At 34.9% G+C, this 12,687-nt stretch overlaps 1 pseudogene; it reads right to left on the reverse strand.

Moving 5' to 3' along the window:
* Window positions 1-1,080: 1,080 nt before the first annotated feature.
* LOC124514152 (60S ribosomal protein L36-like) lies at window positions 1,081-11,960 on the reverse strand (annotated as a pseudogene).
* Between the last annotated feature and the right edge of the window lie 727 nt (window positions 11,961-12,687).

The following is a 12,687-nucleotide window of genomic DNA, read 5'->3' on the forward strand; positions in this document are numbered from 1 at the left end:
CATTAGGTGCACATGTGTTATAACTAACTTTTCTACCACATAATCAATGCTGTGTAATATATGAGGACAGTAGTACATTCTTAGGTTTGGAGATGATCATGGTGTTTATAGCCATCATTCTCTTTCTCACTGCCCATCTGAATATCTCAGGAAAGAGATGAGGCACGTTAATTACAGGAGTTATTCTTCAGTTAACAGACTAAAAGTAGTTCTCTCAGAGGTCATTCTTAAAAAAAAAAATGTTGCCCTTCAAACTGCTATGGGTTGTTAATGATGTAAAATATGTTTCTTGAAAATACAGCTCAATAATTTGCAATGATGATTTAAAAATCTAATTGGATCTTTATCAACTAATTCTCAGTAAGTTAATGTAACTGCTAATTATTATTGGTGACATTTAGAAATAGTGAAGTCTAATTTTGCCTTTAAATTATAAAATTTAAGGCTATATTTATAGAAGCCAAATTATTTAATACTCATGAGGGGACATCTCCAATAGTATTGTATGTAGAGAGAGCACCCATTAAATGATTAGAGATAGCCTAGGATTCATAGTTGGGTACACAAGTTGTACAGCGGCATGATCGTAGTTACTTACTATTTAATCATATTAAAAGTAACTGAAGAGCAAATAGCAAGTAGCAGTGAATTACACAGAAACACAAAATTGTGTGTTACTTTTTTAAGGTTACACATTGGAGAAACACGTTGAAAATTATAGTCTAAAATAGCTTTGTTAATAATACACTTCTATTTGTATTTCTTTTTTCTTTTAATTTTTTAACATTTATTTATTGTTGAGAGACAGAGAGAGAGAGAGAGAGAGAGAGAGAGCGCATGAGCAGGGGAAGGGCAGAGAGAGACGGAGACACAGAATTGCAAGCAGGCTCCAGCCTCTGAGCTGACAGCACAGAGCCTGACGCAGACCATGAGATCATGACCTGAGCTGAAGTCAGATGCTTAATGGACTGAGCTACCCAGGTGCCCCTCTATTTGTATTTCTTAATAAGCATAAACATTAAGGCCATTGGATTTTTTATTTTTTCCAAAAAGGCTTTATTACATAGAGAGGGGAGGGGCTCAGTCCTTCTTGGCTGCTGATTTCCGCATGGCTGCAAGGACATTGCTCAGCTCCTCTCTCTTCCTCTTGGTGCGGATGTGTCCCCACCCTTTTCTTGATGAACTTGAGAGCGAGCTTGTCCTTGGAGACTTTGAGCAGCTCCATAGCTCTCCTGCTCGTAGGGAGTGAAGCCACACACCTCTTGGATCATGTCCCCCACGAACTTGGTATGCTTGGTAAGGTGCCCACAGTGGAGGCTGTGCCTAATCTTGCTCATGTTCTTGGTTACCTTCTGGCACTCCTTGAGGCCCACAGCCATAGGGTAAGTGCAGAACCATGGCTCCTTAATGGCTCCTGCGGTGGAGGGAAGGCCATTGGATATTTTATTTCACCTCCTTTTAGGGAAAGCCATCCCTCAGGGTGATACTGACAGAGAGAGGAAGATCAAAATAAACAGATTTCCTCGATTACTACAAGACAGTAAAGTGTTGTCTTTCCATGATTTTTTATTAAGTTCAACCATCAGAAATTAGTCATGGATAAAACATCATTGGGGCATCTGGATGGCTCAGTTGGTTGAGTGTCAGACTCTTGATTTCAGCTCAGGTTCATGAGATTGAGCCTCAGTTTAAGCTCTGCACTGACAGCACAAAGCCTGCTTGGGATTCTCTCTGTCCCTCTCCTAGCCCCTTTCCTGCTCTCTTTCTCTTAAATAAATGAACTTGACAAAATCATTGACTTATTAGAGTCAAAGGAGACAAAATAAAATATATGAGACACTAGATGATAGATGTTACGGAGAATAATAAATTTAAAAAAAGCAGCGAATGTTGGAACATTGAAATTGTAATTTTACATAAGGTCGTCAGGGAAAGACTTGCTGAAAAAGTAGCATTTGAGCAAAGATCAGAGGGAAGTAAAGAAGATGGTAAATCTTGGTGCAGGCTAGTAGAACAGCAAGTGCAAAGGCCCTGTGTTGGCTGTGTTAAAGGAGGTAGTAAGAACTGTGTGTGTGGTGGGTAAGAATATGCAAGCAATGGGGTGCCTGGGTGGCTCAGTCAGTTAAGCATCTGGCTCTTGATTTCAGCTGAGGTTGTGATCTCACGGCCCATGAGATTGTGCCCCATGTTGGGCTATGTGTTGGCAGTGCAGAGCCTGCTTGGGATCTTTCTTTCTCTCCCTTTCTCTTTCCCCTTATCCTGCTTGTGTGCACTCTCTCTCTGAAAATAAACTTATTTTTAAAAATGCAAACGTCATTAGAGGTGGGGTTATGGAGACAGCAGGGGTAGGAAGGCATGTAATAGACTATGGATTTAATTTTTAGGCATATGAAAAGTTATTGTTCAGTTCTGAAAAGTTGGGTGACCTGATTTGACATACTTTCCATACTCTGGCTCTTTGGTTGAGAATAGACTGAAGGAGGTCAAGAGCAATAATCCAGGTGAGAGATTGTGTTGACTTTGTTGAGAGTAGTTGCAATGGAAATGAGGAGTGGGATTCTGGATACACCTTAAAGGTAGAGAATCTGGAGGGTTACTGAGAAACAGGGTGCAGGATTTCAAAGCAAAAGAGGAATACAAGATAATTTCAAGAGTTTTTTATCTGAGGAGGTGGTAGAATAGGATTGCCATCAACTGAGGTGAGATGAAGGAGATTGTGACATTTGCTGTTTGGGTGAAGTGTAGACCATGAGATCAGGAGTTTACCATGTCATGTTATGCTTAATATGCTACCTGACATCCTGAAATGTTAAGTACACAGCTGGATATATAAGCCTGGAGTTCTGGGGAGAGGTCTTTCAAAAAGGGAGCCATTAATATATAAATTTACATCCATAAATCCGGATGACATCATCAAGGTATGAGAAGCAATTAAGCCCACAGTTCCTCCCAAGCAAAGGCAATGTGGGCAGGCAACCACATCTTTTATCATTTATACTGACATGACCAGAGTTGGAGACAGAAGGTCATTAATCAGTGCCTCAATTTCAATCTCTGTCTCCTTATTTTTCTGCCTTTCTCTCTCTGCCCCTGTCTCTTAATCTTTGTGTCTCAGAGATCTCTGTTTCTATTCACCTTGCTCCCTCCCTGCCTTTCCCCTCTTGCTTTGTCAAGATAAGATTAAACCCTTTTAGGAACTACTCTGTTAGTCATTGTCTTAGCTGCCTCACACTAAATAAGATTGTTGGATGGGATCTCAAAATGCACATAACAGGATTAATAGCTAATTAATCCTATTTACTAAGCATCAGCATTTTTATGGCACTTATGATCCTGATGACCAAAAATAATAATTCTAACATATATGATTTGTGTTTATAAGAAAATAAAATGCTTTGATTTTTTTGTATTAGTGACATAAAGTGAAAATTTTTGTATATAGAAGGCATACAAAGTAAATAAAACCTACAAAGAGACATAATTGGCTTTAGAAGGTGATTCTTCATTTTGAGTAATTTCTCTTTATTTGTAGGTCTTATGTAAAAACAAAAAGAAGCTATTCTGGCCTAAATACAATTAAATGTATACAAAGTATAGATTTTAAAAATATGGCTACTAGTTATATGTCATGTACACAGTTTTGCAAATGCAGTTCTCCCTTAGGTAAAACACATCCCATATCTGTGTATTAGACACAAGTATTAATATAAGGAAAAAAAATAATGTTTAAAGCCAAGATACATAATAAGTACCAGGCATGAATCTACTTTCTTTCATAGGCATGACTTTCTTTGAGGCCAGTAACCATGTAGCAACTCAAGATAAATTTATGTAATATGGAACAAATAGCTGCCTTCACTCAACAACAGCCTTATCTGTCTATCTGCCTGTCTCTCTGTCTGTTCATCCATCCATTCATCTACCTCCTTATTTACTTTTGTTTTCATTATAAATTAAATTTCTGAAACATTTGATATTAAGTCGAAATGCGACACAAAACAAAACAGAATAAAACAGTTCTTCAGAAAGGCTTTCTATGAATTACTGAATCTTAGAAGTATGTTTTTAATATTTCAGTGGAATTCCTTTCACGTCCTCAAAATCATTAAGTTTCCTTTTAGTGGAAGTGCATTAAATATATATTTAACCTGTTAGATTTTAGCAAAGCAGATGATTTAATCTGCCCAATGAGTATATTTACCCAAATGGTTCCTTCCTCTTTATCTCTTTTTAGAGCAATGGTGCAATTCTATGAGTGAATGAATTCCATTCTTTTGCTTCCCCTCCAAATTAATGGTACAGAGTCAAAGACAAGTTATGATAGATATTATTATTGATATTATTAAACTATTAATGTCATTAGTTATAAGAACCTGCTAACTCAAATTATACTTAATAGTTTTAAATTGACTTACAATTTTCATATTTTGTTTTAATTACATTCCACAACTGGGAATTTGTCAGTGTATTTTAGTCAAATATTAGAAAGTATTAAATATGGCGAACAGGCTCCAGAACCAGACCCATGCAGATTTGAATCTAACTACCGTAATTTTATCTTGTGTTCTTTAACAAGATAATTATCCCTCTGTGCCTCAGTTTCCTATTCTATAAAATGAGAATAATAAAAGGACCTGTCTGAAAATACTGTAAAGGAGAAGGATGATAATTCTTATAAAGTGTTTATTATAATGCATGGGGCAGATTAAGAGCTTAGTAAATGTTGGCAAATGTCCTATACAATTTTGGGAGAGGACGATTAGTTTTTTAGAACATGACCATCATTTCTGCTATGCTCACCTACCCAAGCCTATTGGATCCTCGGAAGATGTAAGGCTCCACAACTTAAACAATTCTGGCTTTGCATTTCCACTCAGTGGAAGGCTGATGTGGGTGGATAATTATTCATGGACTCCTCTACTTTCTGGGTTTTGTTTAAGTTTATCCACTAATCCGTTTGGGAACCTACAGTAGGAAATCAGAGTGATAAAGGATAGAGAGGCTGGGTATTTGTTTCCTTGGTTTCCTCCCTGTGAGATCTTTATCTGTGTTCTTCAACAAAGGAAGCCGACTCTGTGAGACTTTCCTTGCTCTGTATATTTCTCTTCTTTGGTTTAGTTTTGTTGGGCCTGGGGCTGATGCCAGCACAGAGGAGCTGGTCTCATTCCCACACTATTCTTTGTTATTCCCCTGTACTGCTAACAACTTTATAAATGAATAATTTTTATATTAACTTTCTTTGAATTATCCTAATTTGTTTGTGCCATCTCTTGGTTGCTAGGACTTTCATAAATTGGGGAATAAACAAATAGTCCCCTGTACCTAGGCCATTTCCTAAAAGTGCTGCCTGGGAGGGGGACTTGGGCTACTCCATCTATATTGCCTGAGACTTCCCTTCTCCTCCCAGATTTAGTGTATTTTTTTTTTTTTTGTCTCTTCTCTTCTTGATACTAATGTGTGGGCTTCACCCTAAATCCTTTCACCCTCCCTCTGGTTTAATCTCCTCAATGGTTTTAAAGTTTTTAAAGGCAAATACCAAGAAGGGAGTTATCTTTGGAAACCAGTGAGTTAAGGGAACCCAATGATCTAGCTATTTCCTTGGAGTTAAAGGAAGAAAAATATAGTGTTTATAAAAGATAACTTGATTCCTAAAAACATGAATTAAGAGACAGGTCTAATTACTGTGTATAAGTAATTTTTTTAAAAAAGATTAAATTAAAATTAAAATAAAAATTAAATTAATAAATAAAATTAATAATTAAAATAAATTTAAAAATTATGTTTAAATATATAAATATTTATATATTAAATTAAATACATATTATATATTTAAGTGATATAAATATAAATATATTGTATATAAATATATTATTTCCTTTATTAAAAAACTTTGCCCAGTTTGTAAGTCATTCTTGAGCCCATAGCTTAATGAAAAATAAAGATTCCACAAGAGATTTGTCAGTTATTTTTATACTGTTGCAAAGATAAAGCTGATTTATCTAAGTAAGATTGAAATCCTATCTACTATATGCATTTCCAACATAAAGGCATTATTGTTCTAAGTTCTGTATTTATGTTATAAATGACTTCCAAGTAGTTTAAAAATTATCAGACCCATACAAATGAAGCTTGTAGAATTTGCTATTGCCCTCAGTCCCTCTTTCTCCTGTAGTTTTTCATGCATCCTACTTTTGTTCCCATTTCACTAGGCAAACATTAGCTTGTAGCTTATGCACCCAGTGCCCCGTCCCCCCCCCCCCCCCCCGCCACACACACACAAGCTGACATTCCCTGAAAAATTAAACAAGAGGGACCAAGCAAGAAAGGACAATTTCTTATAGGTATACTGCATAATTTCCAATAAGGCTCACTAATATTTCTTTTAGTCTCTGGGTCCTCAAATCATTGCTAGTTTGCCTACTTACAAGAGAATGAAATATATTTGTTGGAAAATGAAGTGAATTATATGATCAATGGTATTTTATTTCATAATAGAAGCTTTTATGGTGTTTTTCCCAGCTGACATAAAAAGTATCCATACACTGCAAAACAATCACAAGCACTCACAATTATTCCAATACTTATTGTCCAAATTAGAAGAAACTAAAGATAAATTTGAAGGCTTAAGGCCAAATATGCAGTGGAGAGACTGGATACCTTTAAAAAAAAAAAAAAATATATATATATATATATATATTTAAATTCAAATTAGTTAGCACACAGTGTAGTGTTGGTTTCAGGAGTAGAACCCAGTGATTCATCACTTACATGTAACACCCAGTGCTCATGGAAAGGGGGTAGATTTTAAAACTAGTGCAACTATTTGTGTGTTGGTTTTCTTAGGTCCATGCACCAGGACTGACAATATGATAAACTGTCATTTCTACCTTAAACCCTCACCCTTGCCTTTCATTTGCAAATGAGCAAGCAAGTGGCTTGTTTTTAACACATGGACCATTAACTGCCTTCTTCTATTTGCATAGTAATGATAGTGAACCAATGGTGATTTACTGCTTTAACTTGTATCATAAATAACAGATCATTTACGCTGCTAATTACACTCATTTCCATATCAATAATGCATTCTGGGTTGGGTTGGACTACTGCATTAGAAATGGAATGGAATGACAAATTGATTCTCCACTAAAATGATGTAAAACAGGTATCTATTACAAATAGATACTGTTAAGTAATGTAGATAAATACAAAAGACATTTTTATACACTATCCTGTAACTTGAAACACCCAGAAGTATAGAGATTTATCAGAAAACTATTGTCCCATGTAAAAGCAAAAGTGTTTAACTGTTGTTGATATCTGTTGAAGTCTGTCAGCACTTTTTGACTAGACTATCATAATCCTGAAACCTTTGTCTCCTGTTTACATTATGGGTGGTGGGACAATTAGCTTTTAGCTCCTATTATGTGACCCTAAACTGCACTCACAGTCTGCAAGATATTTTTAAAATATAGGCTTTGCTTCAAAAGGGGTGATCATGAAAGTTTGTGAATAGGTGGTACAAACTCATTACTTCTAGAGAATCATCAAAGTTCATTCAGTAGATGCCTTATAGATCAGTGATATTACACACTCACACATACATTGCCTTATAGATCAGTGGTGTTACACACTCTCACATATATTGCATACTCATCATTAATATAAAAGTTCCTCAGAGTTCCTCTGTGTGTGTGTGTGTGTGTGTAGTCACATAAAGAGAAAGACAGAGGGAGAGAGAGGGAAAGGAAGAGAGACCCAGAAAGAGTGAGATGAGATTTTTTTGAGAGACTAATAAAATATCAGCTTCTTTGTTTCAGCCACAGAATAAAAATATTAAAACACATTGAAATACATAATTAGAAGAAAATACACTATGAAAATGGACTAATTTGTACAAGCCATAGCCACAGTATTTTTAAAATAATTAGTTTAATATACATTTGGCAATAAAATGCAATCAACAAGTAACTACAACATCAGAAATTATAGTTTGAGATTTGATTTAAGCCCTCTAGGAAGAGTGATGTCACACACTTAAAAATGGGGAACAATGACAAATAATATATTTCCAAAGTTGTTAGAGTTTAAAATACTTCATAAAGAAGTTCAGACAATGTATGAATGAACATGGTGATGAAAAGTCTTTGATTGTAATTTTTGACACCAAAACATTTCTGAAGATAAATGTTTTAATATGTGAAAATTGATTCAGAAGAAAACTTTATGATTATAATTGAACTGAGGAGCTAATAATTCACATGATTAGGTGACTTATACAGCATATCAAGAATTTGATTATTAAGACAGCTAGTGGACAGGGACAAAGAAATGAAAAATATATAAACTTTTCTGTTCCTCCAAATTGTCGTTTAAATGATGGACATCAACGAGCAAGAAAATGCTAGGAAAGATTAACAATAGAGAATAAGCAGAGGGTTGATGGAGGGAGGAGGACAAGGGATTAAGAAGGGCTACATTCAACTGATGAATGGATAAAGAAATTGTGGTTTATATACACAATGGAGTACTACGTGGCAATGAGAAAGAATGAAATACGGCCCTTTGTAGCAATGTGGATGGAACTGGAGAGTGTTATGCTAAGTGAAATAAGCCATACAGAGAAAGACAGATACCATATGTTTTCACTCTTATGTGGATCCTGAGAAACTTAACAGAAACCCATGGGGGAGAGGAAGGAAAAAAAAAAAAAAAAGAGGTTAGAGTGGGAGAGAGCCAAAGCATAAGAGACTCTTAAAAACTGAGAACAAACTGAGGGTTGATGGGGGGTGGGAGGGAGGGGAGGGTGGGTGATGGGTATTGAGGAGGGCACCTTTTGGGATGAGCACTGGGTGTTGTATGGAAACCAATTTGACAATAAATTTCGTATATCGAAAAAAAAAAGAGGGGCTACATTGGGATTAATAAGGGCACTTGTGATGAGCACTGGGTGATATATGTAAGTGATGAATTACTAAATTCTGTACTTGACACCAATTTTACCATATATGTTAGCTCGAATTTAAATAAGAAAATAAAAAAAAATGGTAGGAGAAGATAAATGAAACACAGACACTTATCTTAAAAGTGTTATTCATTGACAGATTAATTTATATGTAGTGAAATGATGCAGATACATAGGTAACCAAGAAAAAGAGAGAAGTGGAGTTATGAATTGCTAGTAAATTTAGTTTTCCTCAGATGTGAATAATATTTCTCCCTGAATCAATATTACTTTTTATACTATAATATTTATGACAAAAATGCAATTAAATTTTATTTTAAAATATAAATGTATTTTATTTTGAGGAGGCTTTTTGATGTTATTGTTTTAGAAAACAACTGCCTAGTACTTTGGGAGAAGTATGAAATTACTTTATAATAATATATTGATTATTGGAAACATTTTATAAGGATACACTCACATACACACATATACATACGTACACATTATGTGTCAGTAGATTTTTTAAAATTTCAATTTCAGGGGCACCTGGGTGGCTCAGTTGGTTAAATGTCCGACTTTGGCTCAGGTCATGATTTTGCAGTTTGTGAGTTCGAGCCCCACTTAGGGCTCTGTGCTGACAGCTCAGAGCCTGGAGCCTGCTTCAGATTCTGTATCTCTATCTCTCTCTGCCCCTCCCCACCTTGTGCTCTGTCTCTCCCTCTCTCTCAGATATAAATAAACATGAAAAAAATTTAAAAAAGTACTTTCTAAAAAATAAAAATAAATAAAATTTAAATTTAAATTAAAAAAATAAATAGTTAAGGCATTCAAATTATTCAAAATTCAGGGTGCCTCAGTGATTTAGTCCATTGAGCATCTGACTCTTGATTGAGGCTCAAGGCATGATCCCAGAGTCCTGGGATTGAGCCCCCCATTAGGCTCTGCAATGAGCAGGGAACCTGCATAAGATTGTCTCTCCTCAGCTCACTCACTCTCTCTTCCTCTAAAATTAAAAAAAAAAAAAAAAAAGTTGAAAACTCAAAGGTACAAAAGAAAACTCACTCTTTGACAGTCTTCCCCTCACCCCTGTCTTTCAGCCACCCAATTTTAGTTTCTATAAATGATAATGTTACTATTTTCTTGGATATCCTTTCTGAGACACTCTATAATATACTTTTATATAATTACACATATATAGATATATTTTTCTTATTCCGTTTTCACACAAATGATAACACATTGCAAATTGTGTCGTACCTTCCTTTAAAAGATATAATATGAAGACTGTTCCGTATCAGTAAATAAAATTATTTTTTTTAATATATGGGTAAATGTCAGTATCAAACTAAAGGTTATTAAACATTGATTTTCTTTAACTTCAGAAGATTTGAGCCGATCAATAATGAGGTAGATTTATAAGACTAAATTACATTCTTGAACTTAGTATTATAATTATTTTATAATGACCTTTTCAAGAAAGCTTTAAAAAATCTGCTTACATCTTTAAAACATCATATATAAAAGGCAGATGTGACCATGAATACCTGTATTCATATTTCTGGGCAATATTTTTTCATGGGTACATAGTTAACATTAGCTATCACCTATCGGATTATTTTTCTATACATCATAAATAAACATAGGTCACTGTCTCTGGTAGAATAAAGTGATTGAAAAATTGATGTATGTCTTTCTGCTTACATTTTTCGTTCTGAAGACAAGTAAAAATTTTATTATGGACATAAGTAAATAAGGTATTTGTGATTTCTGTAAGTATATATTGAATTTCTCAGCTGTTTGTTTCATAGCAGCACTACTTCTACAGCAGGACAATCTAGGTGCTAACCTAAGGCAATCTGGCTAGGTAAGCTACAACTATCAGTAGAGGGCACAACTATCAGTAGAGATTTGTTCTAGTAACAAATCAACTTGTTTTGTGTAGCAAGTTTGAGTATACGTATTATTTGATGCATGACAGTGGAGATACATTTTAGGATATCACAGGACCTTCTTATTTTTATGTAGCCTTGAAAAGTTGTTCCCTTCTGATTGGAAGTGGGAGGAGAGCAGGCTTTTATGATCATAGATGCACTATACTCATTTCTTATGGATGTATGTGGTTTAGCTGAATGGAGGGTAATTAGAAGAATCAACAATAATAGCACAAAATTTCACTGATGTGTCCTCTCTAGTGTCCGGAATAGTCATTATTGTATAGCCTAGGCAGTGCTAGATAGAGAGTAAGTCTTCAATAAATATTTATTTAATAAATAACCAATCTACAGATTTGAAAGTAAAAACAAAGATTGTCTTTTTGGTTCCAATAACTAAGTAGGCATTTTAATCATAGGAAGGCCTGTATGAAACCCAAGGAGACAGTGGGAGTGGGGAGGAATTTAAAGATGAGTTGTCAAAAGATATCTAATAAGTATGAGGAAAAAATTAAATATGATTAATAATAGTTGTAGTTGAGAAGAATTATGGATTATATTCTAAAATTTGTTATTTTTAAACATTTGATCTTATGTGATTAAACACAGACTGTCAAAATGCTATTTAGATTTTAATAATATATTTTGGTGATTAAAAAAATACTATTGAGCCAATCAGGACTACAGACAAATCTTCCCATCAGTAGTTCAAGTCACATGGTCAAGTAAATGTCTGTACACACCTAGTGAAAATGTACCTTAATCAAAGGTTCTCTTTGCCCAGCATATCACCTTTTAAAAAATTGAATACACAAAACGAAAGCTAAGAAGAGAGAGCACCAAATGCACAGATTTTAAAGAATGTTAAAAATAGATGCACGTGCAGAATTATAATTATTGTTAGTTTGCCTATGCTGTGTAGATAGCAATTACTTAGTATTAATCATTTTCACATATGTATTTGTACACTAATCCAGAAGCTCACAGGCAGATATCCCACATGTAGGTAAAAATAAGTTACATGCATGCCATTCTTACTTCATGCTCCTACTTGCAGTGTGAACTGAAATTGATCGGTATGTCATTTTCCCAGTATAGATGAATGTAATATTACCAGTGGTCACCAGCTCTTGACTACTTGCTGAACTTTATATATGGTCTTCTCTCTTTGCCTCAAAGGTGATACCTCTTCTGTGATTCAGATTGACACTGTCAGCTTTGGGCACCTTCTGATGTCACTTTCTAAAAGACAGTAGCTAAATTACAAAACTTTAGTTGAACACTGCATGTGGTGACTGTAATATGTTTTCTGTCCATAGGATTGTTTCTCTTAGTATGCTTATCATATGCATTTGCTTGCAATTGGGTTGTGTTTTTATTTGCTCTCCTCATAATTATCTCTGTGGAGTTAAGTATCATGAATATTATTATATCAGTAGCTCTATTCAGTACTTATTTACTCAGATTATCTTAAATTTTTGACAACTTTTGTTTCCCTTACCTTCAGAGACATGTCTAGTAAGAAGTTGCTGCGGCTGAGGTCAAAGGGGTTGTTACCTGTTTTCTCCTCTAGGATTTTGAAGGATTCCTGTCTTATATTAGGTCTGTCAACCATTTTGAGTTTGTTTTTGTATATGGTGTAAGAAAGTGGTCTAGTTTCATTCTTTTGCATGTTGCTGTCCAGTTGTCCCAGCACCATTTGCTAAAGAGACTTTTTTCCATTGGATACTCTTTCCTGCTTTGTCAAAGATTAGTTGGCCATACATTTGTGGGTCCAGTTTTATTCTATTCCATTGGTTCTCTATTCTTTTT

This window comes from Lynx rufus, unplaced genomic scaffold (assembly GCF_022079265.1).
Source record: "Lynx rufus isolate CCGP_SWC_20201006 ecotype Redwood Valley unplaced genomic scaffold, mLynRuf1.p SCAF_2, whole genome shotgun sequence".
Lineage (NCBI taxonomy): Eukaryota > Metazoa > Chordata > Mammalia > Carnivora > Felidae > Lynx > Lynx rufus.